Raw genomic sequence first — 21,671 nt, forward strand, 5'->3', positions numbered from 1 at the left:
GTCTTCTGTGGTACCCTCGTTAACATTGCAGATCTTGGGGCCTGGAGAGCTAGTACAGGGTACATATCTTGCCCATGGCTCACTTACAGGGTTTGATTCCCAGCACTGCAATATGGTGCCCCGAGCACCACCAGGAAGGACCCAGGAGCACAGAACCAGGAGAACCTAACCCATCTTTCCTGAGAATTAGAGCAAATACCCAGAAGTGTTCTTCTTCCCATGTACATGATCTTTATATTCATTTTCTTCATTGTCTGCCTTTCCATTAGAATTTAAGTCCCCTGATGGTAGAATTTGGTCTGCTTAGTTTCTTGCTGTGTTTCAGTGTATAGAAGAGTGTTCCAGAGTGCCCTCCAAGTGACAGCTACGGGTCCCCTCTGTGCCGTGTGCCTGGTTCTTGGTCATGAAGGTCTCATGAAGTGAGCTCGGCCAGGATATCTGCACTTCCTTCTCCTACCAGTAGATGGCAGTCGCGCATTCAGCCTGCCAGCACAAATGACCATGACCGGTGATGCACGATGATTCTGAAGAGCATCTGTCAGTCCACTCCTCAATGACTTGTACAAGAGCAAACAAAAGACCTCTTTTGTTGTCATTATCATTTTTTTTGTTTCTTTCTTCTTTGTAGTAACGTCCACACATAGAATATGATACCTGGTGAAATCTGGTGAAAGCTCCTGCAAAAAATTCTTGGAGGGCATTTTCATTTCTCTTGGGTTGTTTCTTTATTGCAGTTCTTTAAATACCCACCTCTTCCACTTTCCAGAAGTCCCCTGTCATCTGTTTACTGAGCTAAAGGAAAGAACTGATTTCTCCCAAGCCAGACAGTTTCAAAACTTGAAATTTCTTTTTGCGATTTTAATTTTTCACTCCCTCTTATAAGAAGCACAAAGGTAAGAGGCTGGTTCAAGTGACTTTCTTCTACAGGAATAATGTTCCCTGGGCATGTTTAATGATCGTGCAACCAGTTTTAAGTATTAAACAGGGAAACAGTTCAGTAAACATTTTCAGGCACTTCCTGTGCTTGGCAATTGTGCTAATTTCTGGGAAGTCAGGAATGGATAAAATGACATCAAGGAACTTAACATCTAATGGCAGTCAAAGGCATTTGCACAACAAATTAACATAACGAACAAAATAAATAATAACAGTAATTATAATAATACGGCTGGACCAATAGCATAACAGTAGGGCATTTGCCTTGCATGCAGCCAAATTGGCCAACCTGAGTTCGATTCCTCCGCCCCTCTCTGAGAGCCCAGCAAGCTACCAAAAGTATCTCGCCCGCACAGGCAAAGCCTGGCAAGCTACCCGTGATGTATTCAATATGCCAAACACAGTAACAACAAGTCTCACAATGGAGGCATTACTGGGCCTGCTCAAGCAAAATGATGAACAACGGAGGGACAGTGCTACAGTGCTAATTATAATAAAAGGAAAGTGCATGGGGACCATTCACTAAGATCCTGAGTCCTTAGAATGCTTCAAGTTAAAACCATGAACTTGGGTCTATGGTAACAAACTGGAGGCTAAAGAAAAATCAGCCCTTTGCCTCCAAATATGATGCTACTTGACTTGAGATACTTGATGTGGGGGCACAAAACTTGCTCCAAAGACTATTGCATCTGCTTTTCATGCAGGTGGCCTTGTTCAATCCCTGGAACAGTTTGGTCCACTGAGCACTAAGTTGGAAATAGTCCCTGAGCTCTGTTGGTGTTGTCTAGAAAACAAAAAGAAGAAAAGAGAAACTTGATATGGCTAGAGTGATAAGATTAAATTCAGGAAATATTAGGACCTAAAAAAGATATGTAAGGGACTGGAGAGATAGGACAATGAGTAAGGCCCTGGCCTCACATGTAGCTGATCTCAACTCAATCCCTGACACTGGATATGGTCCCCTAAGTAATACCAGGAGTGATACCTGAGAACAGAGCCAGGAACAAGCCCTGAGCATTTACCAGTGTTACCTTAACTTTCCCCATTCCAATTTAAGAATGAACTGGCTAAAGTCTGTGTGTACTCGAGAGTAGTCATCCAGGAATGGGGACCTGGGAGTGCCTTCCTGGAAAACACCTGCCTTGCAAACCTGAGGCCTGTGGGGGCTGAGAGCTATATCCCTGGCATCACCCCCCATGTTCCAGGTGCCATCCCAGCAGTACTGTTCATTGGGGATCTCAGTGCCCCAAGAAAGTGTGGAATCGTCAACACAACACAGAATGTGTTGGCACGCTGCAAATAAAATGTGATCCTGCTGAGTCCAGCGGCCAGACTGCATAGGACAGCACCAATAATGTGGGTCTGCCCTCCTGTTCCTTCCCTCCCCCCAGGGATGCTAAGGCAGGCACCACAACCAAGCAAGCCTGTCCAAACCAAAGTGTGCAAGGCCTCTGCTCATTGCGGCAACAGCAGTGGCAGGAAGTGAAGGGTAATAAATTTATACAAAGTTTTAACATTTTCTTTTTTTTTTGGTTTTTTGGACCAAGCTTGGTGGTGCTCAGGGCTTGCTCCTGGTTTGGTGCTCAGGGATCACATCTAGCAGGGCTCAGGGAACTATATGGGGTGACAGGGATCAAACCTGGATAAAACGTTGGCAGGACAAGTACACTGGCTGCTGTAATATCTCTCCAGCCCAATTAAAATGTTTTCCTAACTATATATGTGTATATATATGTACATACATATGCATTTGCATATTTATACATGTGGATTTAATAAGATTTATTAATACATGTTCATAAAATATAAAATACAACAGAGCAATAAGTGCCAGCAAAGTTATAAAGGAATGTAAAACCTAAAAGAAATAACTGACAAGGGAAATCAGAGAAGAATTCACAGGAGAGATTTTGTTTTGGTTTTGGTGGAGATCAGAGCCAGAGCTTCTTATATGCAAGGCATGTGCCATACCAATGGCAACCTGCTCCTTCCTGCATTAAGGAAGAGTAAGGCGGGCCTTGAAGGGGTGCAGGGTTTAGGTGGACCCAGAGGAAAGAGTATTCTAGGCTTAATTCTTCTAACACACCAAGAATCCTCCAGGTGTGAGCAGATAGTGATCCTGAGTCATGGAGAAGTGGGCTTGTGGGTTAATGTGATGACTGACACTCTAGGAAACCCTGGTGCTATTTTATAGATTAGGACAAATCAGTCTTGTAGGCAACCAGCAGCGAAGGTGTCTGTGAGTGACTGGATTCTACAGCATCTTGATGTTCAAGGTTTTGAGTAGCAGACTAACTTCCCCAAAAGTTCCTGTCTTCATTCCTAGGAGGAGTGGATGAGGGCTCCGTTTTGTCCATGACCTTCCCAACACACATGATCTTTTGGGATCTAGTCAGTTCTAAGGGTGGGGAGTGCTAAATCATTTGGTTTTGATTTGCATCTTCCTAGGGGTTAATGAGGCTGAGCATCTCTTTGAGACACTTTTCTATCTTCTTGGAAGAAGCGTCTGTTCAGGTCCTTGTCTATTTTGTTGTTCTTGTTTTGGGTCCACACTGACAGTGCTCATGGGCTGCTCCTGGCCCTGTTCTTGGAGAACCATGTGGTGTCTTGCATGAAACCCGAGGTCTTCCTGCATGCAAAGCATGTACTCAGCCTGCAGTCTGTGGGGTTCTTTCTCTCTCCAGCCCTCTGTCAATTCTTAAATGGGTTCTTTAGAAAAACAAAAAAGTTAAAAAAATTGATAATATCTGGCTTATATATTTTTTTGGTTTTGTTTTGATTGCTTGTGCCTTGAGTGTCATATCCTTGAAATCATTGCTTAGTACACAATCATGAAGACTGACTGCTGTTTTCTTAGAATCTGATCATTTTAGTTCTCACTTCTGGGTCTTTTCGTCATTTTTTTTTTTTTTTGGTGGCTGGGAGAACAGCTGGTGATGTTCAGGAGTTATTTCTGGCTCTGCACCCAAGAATTACTTCCAGTGGTACTTGGAGGAGTGTATGGGATGACGGGGATCAAACTGTGTGCAAGGCAAGTGCCAGGTCAACTGCATGCAAGGCAAGTGCCCTAGCTGCTGTCCTATCTCTCCAGCCCCCTGTGATTCATTAATGTTCATATATGGAGAAGGAAGTTATTTGATTAGCATGGATCACTGCTTCCCTCCTCTTGGTCTTTGTGAAAAGGAAATAACATAAAACAAGAGTTTCATTTATCCCCACCCTACTATTCTCTACCTCCTCTTCCATGCATTCCTTTTCTCTCAGCAGCTCCAGGGAGATATGATTCTGGATTCTGAGGCTCACAGATGGAAACTTCTGGGTGCACCAGTACACTCTCAGTGGTTTCTGGACTGGTCTTTTGCCTGAATCACAACCTTTCCCTCCTTCCTGAGAAGCTGTGGCTGGCTGTATCGGATTGGAGTAAGGCAGGTATTTAATCTAAGTAAAGGGGAGTGGGGATTCAGAGATAAGAATCGATGTTTGTGGAAAGCATCATGCTAAGCGAAATGAGTCAGAAAGAAAGGGACAGTCATAGAAAGATTACATTCATCTGGGGAACACAAAGTAACAAAATAGGAGACTAACACCCAAGAATAGCCGAGATAAGTACCAGGAGGATTACTCCATGGCTTTGAGGACAGCCGCACACACTAGGGGAAAAGGCAGCTCAGATAGAGAAGGGAGCACCAAATAAAGGGTGTTGGGTGGTCCCTCTCAGGATGGGAAATGCGTGATGAGAGTAGACTATAGGCCGAACAAGATTGCTACTCAATGTCTCTTGCAAACCACAGCACTCAAAAGGAGAGAGATAACAAAAGGGAATGCCCTGCCACAGAGGTAGGGTGGGATGGGGGGCTGGGGGGTGGGACGGATACTGGGACTGGTGGTGGTGGAGAATGGGCACTGGTGGAGGGATGGGTACTCGATCATTACTCGATCATTGTATAACTGAAACCCAAGCACAAAAATTTGTAAGTCTACAACTGTACCTCATGGTGTTTGACTAATAAAAATTTAAGAACATAAATAAATAAATTTAAAAAAATAAAAATAAAAAGTAGACCAAAAAATGGAATAAAATGATTAATACTTAAAAAAAAGAGAATCAATGTTTAAGTATCACCCAGAAACTTGCCCCCAAAGAGCCCAGGAACAGAAATCCAGGTGTAGAGCCATTTGCTCAAGCCCAAGGAAACAGAAAACATGCAGAAGGTTTCAGATGGGTCAAGTAGTACCAGAAGCTCCCACTTTGTTTTTTATGGTCCCTTAATCTGAGTGAATGATTTTTTTCAGGTTTAAAGTTTTAGGGAAATAGGGGTTGGAGCAATAGTACAACAGGTAGCACGCGGCTGACCCGGGTTCGATTCCCAGCATCCCATATGGTCCTCTGAGCACCACCAGGAGTGATTCCTGAGTACAAAGTCAGAAGTAACCCCTGAGCATCGCCGGATGTGACCCCCCCCAAAAAAAAAACAAAAAAAAAGTTTTAAGGAAATAGTGCAAAGACACCTTACTGAGACAATCTCATATCTTCAGTCACATCTGTATTTGGATTCTGACCACTGGAGACTTGGCCCAAGAACTTCATTGAGACACTGGCTGGTGGAGGGCAGGTCCCTACTGCAGCCATGGTGAATTCGTGTTTCAAAGGCAGGAATGTGACAGCATACAGAATAAAGTGAAGGGGGCCCAGGTTTTAGCTCAGAGTTCTCATGGGTGGTGTATAGGGAGGTCAGTTTGTGTGCACGTGCACACGAATACACACACGCGCGCGCGCGCGCGCACACACACACACACACACACACACACACACACACACACACACCGAGGACATGCATCAATATCTGGAGATATTTAAAAGACTGTCACCACTTGGTTGGGTGACATCTGGATTCAGATGGCAGAGGTCAAACATGCTGCCAAATAGTCTTTAATACCCCAGTCTTCAACCTGGACAAGCAGGCAGTGCTCAGAGTCCGGGAAATGTAAGGCCTGCTATTAGCTCCCCCAAGAGAATACTAAGCCCCATAGGGATTAGTTCAAGACAGAAGGGATGCTAAGTTCCTGTCGCAGCCATGAGTACTGAAAGCCTGTCTTCCTCCTGACACCCTCCTCTCAAGCACACACTGCTGAGCTGGGTGTACCAGAATGTCTCTCCTAAGAGGAAGTATTAGGCCTGTCGGTAAGGACTCAGTCTTAACCCCCTGTCTTCAGAGGCCAGTTGAGACTCCAGGCTATCACCTGAGCTATTATTAGACTGATGATAAATCAGGTTTTCATGGCCCCTTTCTTTGGTAGTGTTAATTTGTTAGTATAGTTCTCAGAACTCAGGAAATGAGTTGGCTTACTGGTGACTTGATTTTTCTTAACAGAGGTGGCCAAAGATGCAGATGAATATGCAAATGGAAGAGATATGAGAAAAAGTGTGAGGGGAAAGACCAGGAGTGCAGGCCCTCTAGAGAGGAGAGTCACCTGCTCTTCACCTGAAAGCAGTGCTGGGGTGGGACAAGGCCGGGCATGGGCTCCGTCGTTTGTGCTATCTCCCTGCTCACCCCAGCCCCACCCAGTTTTAAAGAAAAATCCCATTCCAAGCACTTGAGATCCATAACCATACCAACTTGACAGGTTACTGGGGATATGTGCTTTATAGTTCACAGTTATTTGTGCTTTGCCTTTGAATGACTTCTAAATCCTTTAGGTTCTAAAATTCTTTATATATGCGCTGGAGAAGCTTAGACATTGATTTTGTAACTTGAATTGTACTTTTCTGAAGGATTACGACACAGTCTTCATTTTGGTTGCCATGAAATTACCTATCGGAAGTAATACCTGAAATAAATCTAGTGAGGGAGACTTCCTGGGTTCATGCATTGCTAGTAGAGTCCCTTCTCAGGTGTACGTCTCCCATGGCATTGTTGATAGCTTAAGAGTCTGGGGTCCGGGAATCAGGGAGATGGATCAAAGTGCTCGGTATGTGGGAGTCTAGGATTTGATTCCCAGCTTTGTGTAATCTCCCCGCATTGCAGCAGGATTAACTGGGGTATGACTCTGGGGCCTGAGCAGTTGTAGGTGTGAAGGGGGAACTGGTTCACCGCAATGAGTCTGTGTGCTATAGCACTTGGCTGAGTTCTGTTAGGATAGGCCTGGAATGCTTAACTGCATTTTCCCAAAGCAAGCTCGTCTTTCAGTGACTGCTTACGCCTGTACCAGGCTGCTTATACCTGCTTCCCATCAAGGTCGGGAGTATCCTGTGGAGATACGGATGTTAAATGGCTCTTGGAATCAATATCTATATGAAGAAACCAGACCCATGTTTAAGATTAGCCAAAATTAAGGCAAGCCTATGCCCCATTGTTTGTAACAATTGTTTGTGGCAAATACAAGACCAAGTCTATTGGCATTTGCAATATACAATGTATAAGTATTTGGTAATCAAGTACTAAAAGGACTGATTTCCAGGTTCTGTATTTGAATTTTTTCCTGGCACTTTTTCTGCTTAAGCTTCCTTTACATGTAGTACAGGGGGGAAATCAGCTCAGAGTTCAACATGTAAACCACTTAAGACTCTTTAAATAATTATGGACCTATGGCCATTACCCCGTGCCAGGCTGTTTCATTTAGGGCAACCTGGAGCAGGGTGGGTGAGACCCCTCCCCACCGCAAGGGTCACAGCCCAAGCAGCCGAAACCTCCAGAACTCAACCTCCACCAAGGTTATGGCCACTCTCCACATGCTCAGGCCGAGCCTCACCCATGAGTAAACCTATCCCTGAGCTGTGTGGCTGTGACATCTCATACAACACACCCTTAATATTCTAAGAGTGATGTACCACATTTGGTGTGGTTTAAAGTAGAAGGCAACCAATCTTTGAGGGAAATATACTTTTACAGATATATATATATATATATGGGTGTGTGTATATTATATATTATATGTAATATATACATTCACACAAGGATGAACCTTTAACAACATGTTGGTAATCTTTTGTAGGGCTTAATGGCCCCTGGGTAGAATACAACAATCTTCATATATTTTTGTCTAAGAAAACTTTTTTAAAGCATTTTCAGCATTTTATTTCAGCATTTATTTCAGGGGTTGGGGCTCCAGATGGAAATATCCGAAATATGATGGTTGGAAGGTGTAATAGTGGTGGGATTCGTGTTCGAATATTAAATGTAATCGAATATTGTGAACTACTTTAGAAAAAATAAAATAAAATTTAAAAAAATTATGTACCTTGGGGCCAGAGTAAGTAAGTACAGGAAGTAAGGTGCTTGACTTGCACGCAATCAACCCCATCTAGAATCCACAGCACTGCTTATGGTTCCTCCAGGATGGCCAGGTGTGACTCCTGAGCACTGAGACAGGAAGAGTCCCCTTGCAGAGCAGGATGGGGCCTGTGATGTGTCTTTTTCCCTTCTTATGACCATCAGACAAGATGAAGGCTTTGAGGATAGGAGCCAGCCTCCTTCCAATCTGCCTGCTGGTTGCAAATAAAGCTTTCTCCACCTGCTGCCATGACTGTCATTTTATTGGCTCACAAATAACAGCAGAACTGGACTTTCATGGTTACATTTCCCTCAGTCACATGTGGCTAAGATATCTAAGTAGCCCTCCAGGCAAGGAAGAGGACCACATGAGTGCGCCATCTTAGATGTGTATTCTCCTGCCCTGGCTGAGCCTTTAGAGGACTTCACTGCTGAAGACAAACTGCCTTCTCAGAGGCATGACCCAGAGCTTCCCAGATAAGCTGCTCTTAGGTTCCTGAGCCTCAGAAATGGAGTGTTAAAAATACATGTTTTTAAACTGGTAAGTTCTGGGTAAGTTGTTAGGTAACAACAGACAATGAATGCAGTAGGTATAATTATTTATGCTATTCACTTCGTGGTAGGGTGTTTGCCTTGCATGCGGCCAACACAGGTTCCGTTCCTCTGTCCCTCTCAAAGAGCCCAGCAAGCTACCAAGAGTATCCCGCCCGCACTGCAGCGCCTGGCAAGCTCCCCGTGGCCTATTCGCTATGCCAAAAATAGTAACAACAAGTCTCACAATAGAGACATTACTGGTTCCCACTTGAGCAAATCGATGAACAATGGGAGAACGGTGCTACAGTGCTTTTTACTTTATTTAAGAGACTATGCACTAGAAGCTGACAGAAATGAATGAGTCCAAGGGGAAGGTCAGTCTCAGATGCCAAAGTCAGGGCGGCTCCACAAACCACTTCCGGTGGAAGCACAAGTCCCCATGTCATGTTTACTTGCTGTGACAGGCAATAGGAGGGGAACAATGACTGCTTATTAATTTAATCAGGGAGATGAGGCTCATCTATGAGAACCAGAGAACAGGTCACCAGGTGAAAGGACTTTCAGAAGAGTTGAAAATGAAAACTTTGATCTGGTCTGCATCGTAGCCTTTGCATGAGAACACTCCCCTGCCCAACTCTTTAAATGACATCAGAAAAAATTATTAAAATGACATCAGGCAAAAAGAACTCAAAACCCGTCTCTCCCCATGAATCCCTGCAGCTACCCGTTTGTACTAAAGCCAGTATCACATTTGTTTTAACTTGGACGGGTTTTCTCTTCAGGTTTGTGACTGTGTTTGCTTACAGTAACCAAGGATTTAAAATCGCGGTGACGCAATGTTTCCCGTGGCACCTCTCCTTGAAAAATTGGACCTTGATGGCAAAGCCATTAAGTCATTCTGTTTCAGCTTCTGATTCTGCTTCTCTGCCCTCAACATTTTCACAACCATCGTTCTTGCGAGTTAAAAAGAATGAACGGTTTAATTCTGCATCAAGACTTTAATAAAAAACCCTCACCAAGTTTCCTTTGTTGTACTTTATCTGTATGGTGGGAGTCAAGGTAACGTTTAATCAGCTTGAACTGGAACGCAATTTCCCGTCCTCTTCCCCAGCCGTCTGGGCTCAGCGGGAGGCTGCTGGACCATGGCGACTTCCATCTCAATGACATTATTTCTAATAAATGACTGCCTGCAGGTTTATGGGGTGCTTCTGGCCCCAGCTCTGTTACCAGCAGGAGCTGGGGGACAGGCTATTTTTCCCTGTCTCCTGTACCCAGTAGTTCGTTCTTCACCATGAAAGATCACACATATATTTGATGTTGGTTCTTGAAATAGCCATCTTCATTAAAATCCCTTTGAACACAATGAAGGCACCTATCATGGGCACAACGAAGGCAGGCAGGCAGGGAGGCAGGCAGGCAGGCAGGCAGGCAGGCAGGCAGGCAGTCAGAAAGCCCCCCTCAGCAACAAGCACAGACACAGGAAACCGCTCACCTCCCCTCTTAGCCAATGCACTATCTTGAGCAATAATGGAGGTAAAGCAGAGAGAAAGAGGCAAACACACTAGCAGTTTGTATTTTCTTTCTAGCCAAACATCTCTGATTCTCTGACTGGTAAATCATCTCCATCTCCCCAAAGGACTCATTTTTTGGAGGGGGCTGGTGGGGGAGTGGGTATGTGCCTAGCAGAATTTAGGGTTTACTTTCAGCTCTGTGCTCAGGGATCATTCCTGGACATGCTGGACCATTGAAGCACTCCTCTTTGGAAATAAATCAAGCAACTTGATTTTCAATCCCCTTCTCTATTTTTATCACATAGTAGCCCAATAAGGGAGGAAATAGGGCATTGGGGGGAACAGAAGTATAAATGATCTTGGAATGAAGCAAGAATTCTTGTGTTTAGGAAACAAATATCAGCCCAGAAAAACAACAATGATGTTGGTGATGGAGGACCTGCTTGCCCAATTTTGTCTTTCAGAGAGCTCTTACTTGCTCTCAGGATTGCAAGGCCATCAGGGAAAACCTGAATCTTAACTGCTTGTCAAATCAATGGGAGCATAATGGAGTTTGCTTTCTGCTTGTTCATATTACTCAATTCAAAGACATCTATTTAATGTCATTGGGACTTCCAATGACTATTACAATAATGGGGCCTATTAGAAGAATATATAAAGGTTTACAGAACTGACTGTAGAACATACCCAAGTGATTTTTAATGAGCTACACCGGAAACTTATATAAACACTATAATGCAATGTTAATTTAATAAAAAGAAAAAAGAAAGATGGGTTATCTTTCATGGGAATGAAGTTACCACTTCCTTTCCATGGCTGGGGCACAAACCAAGCCTGTCAATAGCTCCATGGTCCCAGGTTTTATGATCTTCGTGAATAAGAAAATTGGGTCTTTCTTTCGAGTGCTACATTATCTTGTGAGAATCACAGTCAAAACATTCTTTATTAGAATGGGCCTATTAAACAAGGTCTCGGCTTTAATGGAAGTAACCTGCACATGTTTCCTGCAATTTATAAGATGTGGATATAAACTTTATTTAATATTCTGTATGCTAGATATCTGCACATGCACACAGATTCCTTATTATAATAAGGCAGGAAGGCCAATTATAAGCAATTTATAAGTCTAAGTGTTAACTGCATATGAAACAGGACTGTGCCAGGACCACATTACCCAGAGCTCAAAATGAAATTATCAGCCGGCTCCATCTGAAGACTTGACTGAGGCCTAACAGGTGGGCAGTGAAAGGAGGGCCCATTCAGGAGCAGAGAGAAGCCTATGCCGTTCATATCAACGGTGCACTGTGAAGGGATGTTTTGAATGGGCTGCTTTGTATTGTTTGAAGTTCATTCACTGGAAGCTTGGCTTCCATTGTCAAGGAAAGTTACTTAGACACACGAGGCCTGGATAGTTTCTTCCTTTGGCTGTTCAGATAGATGAAAAGATGGAATTGGGGTGGAAACATTTTTTAGCTCATTCATTCATTCATTCATCATCCTGTTATTCGTCGATTGCCTCGAGCAGGCCCCAGTAACGTCTCTTTCATCCTAGCCCTGAGATTATATTCAAGGCTCTTTAGGAGAAGAGACTCATCATTGTTACTGGTATTTGGCATATTTGGTGCGCCACGGGGAGTTTGCCAGACTCTGCCCTGTGGGCAGGCTATACTCGATAGCCTGCAAGTTTGTCCAAAGTAGGAATGAGATAATAAAATATCATAAAAAGATGTCCTGATAAGATGTCGCGCGGCTGCGAATGCGGCCGCGCGGTTCCGGGAGCTGGATTTTATAGTCTCTGAGTCTTGGCCGCTGATGGGATTACACGGCGCCAGGGGGCCAGGTGGTGGGTGTGACCCCCGCCTACTGGAATTTGGAGGATCTGGGTGGAGGATGCTCGACTCCAATTTGAGTAGGCTTGGAGATCTCGGCCCCGGAACCCGCGTGGCTTTGTCCCTCTGCCAGTACCTTCATGTGTGCGGAGAGTGGTCTCAGCATGGTGGTGGCTGGTCCTGGAGGTCTTCGGCTGCTGGGGCCCTGGTCGGGGTGGGGAGGAAAGCTCAACCCGCTCCCCTCCAAGGGACCCCAGCGAGGAACAGCCAGGCGCAGGGGCAGGAGACTCACTGCTCTAGGAACTTTTTTTTAAAGATATGGTTCAACCTTTATCCTGTATAATTTTGTAAATGAGAAATCTGAGGAGGTAGGAGGCAGCAGCTTGTCTAAGAACAAAGGAGCCAAGGAGGCCGTTGTTGTCTCATTTGCCTGAGTTTATCATCTGTCCCTGTCCCTTTCTCCCAGCTCCTTCCCCTTCATGATAAACACTACCAAATCTTTTTTCTCAATATGCGAAAGAGAAAACATTAAGAAATTAAATAGCGGTGCCCTTGTCCTTCAGAGGTCCTATAGATTCTGTATTGTCCCCAAACCCACTCTAACCAAACTCCTAATGCACACTTTGAAAAGCAGCCAATGTGGGGCTGTCTCAACTGGCATGTCCCTTCTCTGTCCCCAAAACTCTGTCAGGTGCTACTTCCTGTTCCAAACCCAGGAGCCATGTTTCTGTGTTGATGGTTCCCTTGTTTTGTCCCTTCACGCCCCTGGCCCCTTGGCCACTATTTTGACCTTCCCCTGAGATGTCCTTCTGAGCTTAAAAAACCTCTTTTCTTGCTCACAGGTCAATTTCCATGCACTCTGTTTCTGCTTAGAGCTCTTTCACTGACACTTGGTTCTGGGTCAGGTGTGATGTTTCCCCAGTGAAAATGTGCATTTTCCACATCAGCCCTATGCTTCAGGCTGAATAGCTAGCAGCTTGTTGGACAACTCCCCTTGAAGGCAGGATAGCAGCCTCAAATCTATATATTCAAGTGAAATTGTTGATCAGAATGGACACTGTGCCCTACAGGCCTTTATGCCTTTAGCCCCAAGTGTATATAGAAAATTCTCGATCCTTGTTTCAGAAATGTTTGAGAACTGTAAGAGCAAACAAAAGTTCCAAAGTGATGCTTGGAACATCGTTGCATTTTTGATCAGAAACAACATTTCTCCAAGTACCCTATAACTTATCTTCTTAAACTGTGGGTCATACTCTGTGTGGGGGGTCATGTAGAGTTTTAAAATACATTTATGATATGTAATCATTAAATGTTCGCTATGTGTACCTTCTCAACATATATACTTGGGGTTGTGTAAAATTCTCTTGGGTGAAAAGGGGTGGTAAGTGGACGTTTAAGAAGCCCCTTGGGACATCTGGCCAGCCAGTTCCACCCGGGCTCCCAGTCAGCCCCTGATCCCGGAAGTCACGCCCCCAACCCGCCCCCAACACCATATTGCAGCACACAACAGTGAAGAAACCTGGCCGGCGGGCCCCACAACTCCTGGAGAATTCTCCAGGCCCCATTCCGAGCCAATATCACCGGGAGGTCCCAGATGGGGTAGGTTCTGCCTCCTCGCCTTCTCCAGATGGAATCCTGGCAACCAAGAGCTTCTACAAGCATGGCTCTGGTAGGCGGGCACCAGGACTATTCTTCCGAACTGCATGGACACTTGAGCAGCCGCACAACCTTTCCTGATATGCAAAGTGAGCAATGGAAAGTAAATGATCTAGCATCTGTCCCTGGAAGGCAGGCTTGAATGGTGGTGGGAAAATTTGAGCAAAATATAATGCCCACCCAAAATGCATCTGGACTGTGCACTAAACTATGGTGCTATGCTGCCCTGGGAGGGGAAGGGTGTTTGTCCCTCCTCCTGTCCCCCTTGTGGCAGCAACATAGTGACCTCCATCTTTTAGAGCCTAATGGACAGCCAGGTATGAGACTGCATTGACGAGGTATACAGGGTCTCATGGGATGGGGGGTGGAACCGGCTCAGCTTCCTGCCCTGACAAGGCCCCACAAACACCTCTTCTGGCTCCTGAACGACCATGATCCCAGAGGCACACAAACCAATCTCAGAACCTAGGGGCTTTTGGCAGTAATCCCTCTAGGCTTATTACTAAAATATCAGAAATCCAAAATTGCATGGCCACTATTGCAGCCACATGACATCATATGCTCTTCATAATCAGCAATAGAAAATAAATTATCTAATGATGTCTTTTTGGCAGGTCTGAATGTTGGGGAAAATTCCAAATAATAATTTTGGGTATTTTGCAGTAATACTGAATGTGATCAACGTAGAGAGAGTAAAGTGGAAATCTGCCACACAGGCAGGGGTGGGTGAGTGGGGAGGGGGGATATATTGGTGTTCTTGGTGATGGGAAATGTGCACTGGTGAAGGGACAGGTGTTTGATCATTGTGTGACTGATCGAGACTTAAACTGAAAGGCTTTGTGACTATTCTCACAGTTATTCAATAAATAAAACTTTAAAAAAAAAAAGCCCCTTGGGCGATTGGAGCGATAGCACAGCAGGTTGAGCAGTTGCCTTGTACGCAGCTAACCTGGGTTCGATTCCCAGCATCCCATATGGTCCTCCAAGCACCACCAGAAGTAATTCCTGAGTGTGTGAGCCAGGAGTAATCCATGTGTAGTGCCGGGTGTGACCCAAAAAATAAAACAAAAAAAAGAAGAAGACCCTTGGTCTCTAAAACTCCCAAGAGTTTGAAGATGAAGAAACAATTGCTCTGCATTGTTTTCTAGCACCACCTAGTGGATATCTTGAGTTACGTTGCCATCTTTTAACTAAAAATGAGAATGTGGTTTAAGATGTGCTTTTTAATAAATAGCACCAAGTGAACATTTGACATATAGCACTTTAATCTTCCCAACAAGATTAGGGTTATTCCCCCTACTTCACACTGTAAGGAAGTACCTAACTTCATACAACTGTCTCATCAATGCTAGCCCTGACCCAACACCAATCTTCACCTCCTTCCCTAAGATTCTTCACCCATCTCTCCTCTTTGTTTATTCAGTGGTTGTTATTTCATCTTATGTGTTAAAGAAGAGAAGCAATTTGCAGGGCTCCTTGGCTTTGTAAGAGGCATTCTAACAGACCGCATGCCCTTCTCTCTTGGCAGGGAGCATAACATGATGCTCTCCATAACCATGCAGCCCGACCCCGCACCGGGCTGTTTCATTCGGGGCACCTCCCCGCCCCAAGGTACCCAGCCGTGAGAGCCAAAAGTTACCAGAACTCAACAGCCGCCCTGCTCACTCCTGCTCTCCACACGCTCGGACCGAGCTTCACCCATGAGTGAACCTATTCCTGGACCGTGCGACACTTCATAGGACATACCTTACCCATACTCGAAGAGTACTGCACCACATTTGATGGGGTTTAAAGTAGGAGGAAACCAATCTTAGAGGGAAATATTTTTTTACAGATATAAAAGCACACAAGGCTCAACCTTTAACAACATGTTAGTGATCTCTTATAGAAGGGCTTAATGGCTCTGGGTGAAATACAACAGTCTTCACACTATTTCTTCTAATGATACTTTTTTGTAGCATTTTCAGCAGTTTTTCATAAAACAATACAAAATATATTATTTCAGTTCTGCTTTGGGGCAGGAATTGGGGTTTGGGATGGCAACATCCGAAATATGGTGGTGGGAAGGTGTATGGTGGGGGATTGGTGTTTGAATATTAAATGTAATCAAATATTGTGAACTATTTTATAAAATAAAAAAATTTAAAAATCACAAGCCGTAGCTTAAAAAAGAGAGACATTCTGATTGTAAAAACTTGCTATAATACTGAACTATCAACAGCAACAACATCAACAAAAGCAAAAAGCCAAAGCATAGACTTCCCAGACATGGTCTCATTCATTCCTGCAACCTCCCTCTGAGGAGAGGTTCTTGTTCAGCTCGGCTCCAGACTTCAGCTCTGGAAACCTCCCAGAACAAATATTGGGAATACCCAGCAAGAATTCTAGGGAATGGAACTTAGTTCCCTCATCTGATTTCCAGGGTCACATGTTTAGTCCACATTTAGTTCTTCAGAGCCTCACTGAGGATGTTCCCAAATGTAGAAATTCAGTAAATCTATCAGTTATGTCCATTACATTCCATGGAATGATAACTTCCTCTGTCCATCACCTCATATAGCTATCTACCCCCCTTTATTAAGAATGTTCTAGAGATGGAAGGCCTTAATTCAAAGACATACTTACACCTAGTGAAGGATTGGGAAAATATGCTTTTCACTATCTAGGGAAGATTTCATATCTGCCTATGATGACTTGTATAATGTATATGGAATATATACATTATGAATGTATATACATTCTGAAATAATGTGTATTTCAGAATGTATTTGGAGTATGGGCACAGTGCCATTTGCCCATGCCTAGGGACCTCTCTTTCTTTCTTATTAGCTGAATTTAGTTTATTTGACTTATGGGCCCCATATTTTTCATTGGCTTTTTGAGTCACATCCAGCAATGCTCAGGGGTTACTCCTGGATCTGCACGCAGGAATTATTCCTGGCAATGCTTGGGGACTGTAGGGAATTCCAGGGATCAAACCCAGGTTGACCACATGCAAGGCAAGCACCCAACCCTTCATACTATCGCTCTGGCCCCTCTGGACCCTGTCTTTCTATTGAATAATGTGGTACATGATTAAATGACCTTTATTTGACATCCATTCTATTCATTGATGAACTGGGCAGGGGTTGGGGAGGAGCTTGCTTTCCTGCCCGGGAGAGCACCTGGCTGTAATGAGATAATGCTTCCCTGGCAACCTCTGGGTGATTCTTCACCTGTAACACTTCTATTTGCTTTGAGGTGATGGGCACCAAGCATGGCCAACAGGATTATGGCAGTTTTCAAACCTGTAGGGAAGAAACTGCCCCCACCCCACCTCAAAAGAGTGTGTTTAGTGGAAGCTTTCTACTGCAAAGGATGATAAAGGAAGGGAATATGCCTGGATGGCAGGTTGGAAGATGATGTGGAGGATCAAAAATGTGGGCGTAAGTTGAACTTTTTGAACTGAAAACTGTTGTGAAGCCTGTGTTTGCAAGGATGAAAGCTTCCATCCACATGCTGACTCGTGCAGTATCTTAAGCTTGTTCTCTGAATCATTTCTTATTCACTCTTGCTGGCCTCCATCTCTGAGATGGAACTGCCCCGGGGTCAGTACTTGGACATGATTTAAGGCTATCTCCTTCAGCCTCCTCCCCATGTGAGGATACAGGGAGACACAGATTCTCTGAAACTCAGAAAGCATCCTGTATGAGCAACCAAATTCTTTCACCTGGACCTTGAACTTGCAGCCTCCAGAACCAAGACCAACAATGTCTTTTGTATTAATGGCAGTCCTGGCTCTGCTATTTTGTGTTACAGCTCAAGCTGATTAGTGAAAAATGAACATTGCCTAGAAGAGAGTCATTAAACACCACCCCCAGTGGATTTTAAATGTCACTTGTCACTTGTCGTCTCGTTTTCATCAGTTTACTCGAGTGGGCGCCAGTAATGTCTCCATTCATCCCTGTCGCATGATAGTGTAGCCTAATGGCACATTGGGAGCTCTTTCAGGGTTAGGGGAATGAGACCTGTTAATGATTTTAAATCATTTGATCACTTGACATCTCGTTACTCATCAATTTGCTCGAGCGGGAGCCAGTAACGTCTCCATTAGTCTCAGTCACATTATTTTAAATGATTTTAATGATTTAAATGGTTTTAAATACATGATATAAAAATGACATTTTGGATTTTTAAAGTTAGTTTGATCCCCACCCCTAACCTCACCCCATGTTCTCATGGAAAGACAGGACACCCCCCATTTTTGTTGAACATCAGTTAGGTTCTATAGAGGTCCTTTGTCATAATACCTGTGTTTGGGGCACAGCACCCTTTATCACTTTCTGACCTAAGACAAGGCAGGGAAAAAAAGTAGTGACACTCAGTCCAGAGAACTGCTTCTCTCATCTTTGAGTCTCTAATGTCTAGACTGCATAGAAATGGAGTTGGCGGTGCTGAAAAACTCTTTTCTGAATGAGTGAGTATGGGCAGAAGAAGGATGGTACTCTGGGTGGGGTTGGAGATGGAGAGTTACTAAGAATGGAGCTGCCAGGACTCAGCTCGGACCAGGTGACAACACAGGATCAGACTTCAAAACAGCCAATTTAACCACTGCAACATCCCCTCGTGCCCCTCACTGGATTTTTCCCTCACCCCAAATACCTGTGTATAAAACAGAAGTGTGAGAAGTTATTGGAATATGTGGCCACTCCTTACCTGTCATTTCCCCCTTGATCATCTCATCACAGAGATAGGAAGAAAAGAACCTGATGTTCTTAACAACAACTGTCCTAGGTGAGACAGAGAAAACATGGTATTTGGGTCTGTCAGGAGACTCTTTTGGGCAATTTTCCAAGTAGTAACAATCCTTCTTTCAGAAACTTGGATATTGTCCTGGATGACTTCGTTAACTATTATCTTCCAATGGCTAGAACATTAACTTGCTCACCCTTAAAACTTCCGGAAATGTAGACAGAATCATCTAGCAATGAACTCTAGGCATTAATAAGGGCTGGGGTCCCAGTCTCCGGTGCTTGGTACACAACACATCCGTTGCCCTTCCTTGACCATTATTCCTATCCAGAATGAGAACAAGTCTCATTTTGCACCCAAGCCTAATGCTTTTGTATCATTTAATGTGTTTGTGCCCCTTCGTGTTTTCCAAGCTGTGAGTCGTGTGTGTAAACACGCCCTTGGTAACCATCTGTGCCCATTGGTAATAATAACATGTGCCATCATGTGAAAGCAAGCTGGACATCAGTCAGAGCTTTGGCAGTGGTAATATAGCTGAGCCCTGGGCTGCCATTTGGAACCCAGAATATGCAGTCTATGTAATGCTATTTCTGAAATATATACATCTCTCGGGACCAAGAGTGGGGGAGAGTTCTGAGAGCACAAGCGCGTATTTTATTGGAATGTCATTCTGTTCATTTTTTATCACGCTTGGCATTTCTCTGAGCTAATTTCCTGCGTGGAGTGTGGAAGTGCAGTGATTTATGTGGACAGAGGATTCCTGATCTTCAGTTGCACAACCCACATGGCTGGGCTGGAGCGCCACTCGCCTGCCCCAGCTAAGCGGGTGAGGTTTGGCATCCAAGCCGCAAGCATTCAGATGACGTGGAAAGCAAATGTTTTTGCTCTTTCAGAAGAGGTGTAAATCCTCGGTCTGATCTGGTTTTCCCGGGAAATGCTTCATTTGGACGTGCTTCCTGGTAGTTCCTTCTCCAGGCCAGGGGCTGTTCATTGCAGGGAGAAGAGTTTCTCGACTCCTTGCCATAATATATAACAATATCTGAGGAACAAAATGATGGGGTTTGGGGGTAACCCAGAACAGAAGACTTCGGTCATGGCGGAACTCTGGCAGGAGACAGCTGCCTCCACTCTGCCACCCCCTACATCTTCTCTTTGTCCCTTTGGGTCTTTGCCACACTTTCCAAAGATCTTCTCTGGTGTAGACTTCCTGTCAAACAATTGCACACCAGGGTTTTGTGTGGAGGGGTGGGGTGGATGAGGGGCGGGGCTGCAGAGGGAATTGTGCCATACCCAGCAGTGCTCAGGGCTTAGTCTTAGCTCTATGCTCAGGGGTTATTCCTGACAGTGTTGGGGCGGGGGTTCATATATGGTGCCAGCGATTGAACAGACCTCCACCACATGCCATGTGTAAGGGAAGCCCTGTGCTCTCTCTGACTCCTCGCATTAAAAAAAAAAGTTCTCTAACTTTCTCATCTGCATCAAACTTTCTTCCGGGATCTGCCTATCCTAAGAGCACTCATTGGACCAAGCACTTGTTCCTGCACCTGCATCCCAGGATTCCTTCCCAAACTGTTCAGGTAGCCAGCATCTCCTGCATGAAACCATGGCAAATCCTAGAGGCTAACATCGAAGTCAACATGTCTCAGAAGAGACATGAGAATCACAGAAAAAGAATCTCTCGGCCAGGGGCACGGCAGCAATCTGTCTCTGTTCTCCTGGAAAGGGCATAACTCAAAGAAGAGCAAAAAATAAAACTGCACAGGCTAGGGTGGGCTGGTTGTGGTGGGAGGGAAACAGGGAACACTGGTGATGGGAAATGTGCATTGGTGCAAGGATGCGTGTTAGAACATTGACTGAAACCTGATCATGAACAGTTTTATAACTGTGTATCTCACAGTGATTTATTTTTTTTAAAGGGGGCGGGGGGTCCTACTATGTGCTAGGCACCAGCATGGTGATTAATAAAATATGATACCTGCCCTAAAAGAAAAGAAAAGAATGTATAGCTAACACGTTGTCCTAAAATTTTATATGGATAGTAAATATGATATTCCTTGTGGATCTATTAATTAAAAATTTGACTAAGAAATAAAGAAAGCTGAAAAGCCTCTTCTCAGTGATTCTCCAAGTCAAGCTAAGGCACTTGGCTTCTAGATCCAAGGATGCTCTGTAGCAAGTGAGGGCATGGAAGCCACCTGCTGAGGCATTCCCATGCTTTTCACAGGAAAAGCTCCTCTATCCTCCACTCTGTTCCAAAAAGCTCCCTTGTAGAAAGACATCAAAAAAGACCACCAACCTGCCTCACAACCTTTAGTACAAACCACAGTTTTTTTCTTCTCTTTAATCCAAAAGCAGAGAAGACATTGAAGCTGCACGTTATTGCTTTTCTAGTCATTAGATTCTTATGCACTTGTGAAAAACTGCTTCTTGTGGGTGACACAGGGGAAGATTTTCCAGAGAGAAAATGGGCACAAGGAAGCAAAGTATCTAGATAAAGAGTCTAAATACTCTCACTAAACTGAGGGTTTGACATTAGCTCTTTAGAGGACGATGATAGATATTAGAGTTGACATCTCACTTCTGTAATTGACAGAACCCTGCTGTGCACTTTCATGGGAGGGAAATATAGCTCCCTGATTGATTTCTAAAACTGGATTTTATTCTGGGGGTTTCATTCCATCGTCTGCCTCCTGCTGTGGGTGAGAAGGGATGGTCCCATCCAGACAGGCAGCTGAGGGATCCTTTTCCTTCCTGTTCCTGGGCGATTATTGCTCCATGACACACATTGATATACCTCTCTCTTCAGTTTCAAGCCACAGGAACTCCTTGGGGGTAGCCCATCTAACTCCTTATGGCTCACTCCAAGCACAGCCAAGTCTGTCACAATTTGGACTCCCGAGCTGATTTGAGCCTCCAACTTGTTGCTTAATTCAACATTTGATAGGGGACTATTTCTTATCCTCTGCCCCCTTCATTAATCAGCTCACCTCTTAATCAGCTCCTGTTTTTGTGTTGAATTACTCCCCTCCTCGAATGATTTTAGAAAAGTATATACTTGGTGGCATGCTTTCTAAATTGAGACCTAAAATTTTTCATCATAAAAATAAATAGTTACAAAAGAGATACAGTCCTCTAGAAATACTGAAAGGTAAATTCATTCTGAACTCTTTCAAGGTAAATTATTCTGGTCTCTTTCAATATGT

This window comes from Sorex fumeus, unplaced genomic scaffold (genome assembly GCF_029834395.1).
Source record: "Sorex fumeus unplaced genomic scaffold, SorFum_2.1 ptg000007l, whole genome shotgun sequence".
Lineage (NCBI taxonomy): Eukaryota > Metazoa > Chordata > Mammalia > Eulipotyphla > Soricidae > Sorex > Sorex fumeus.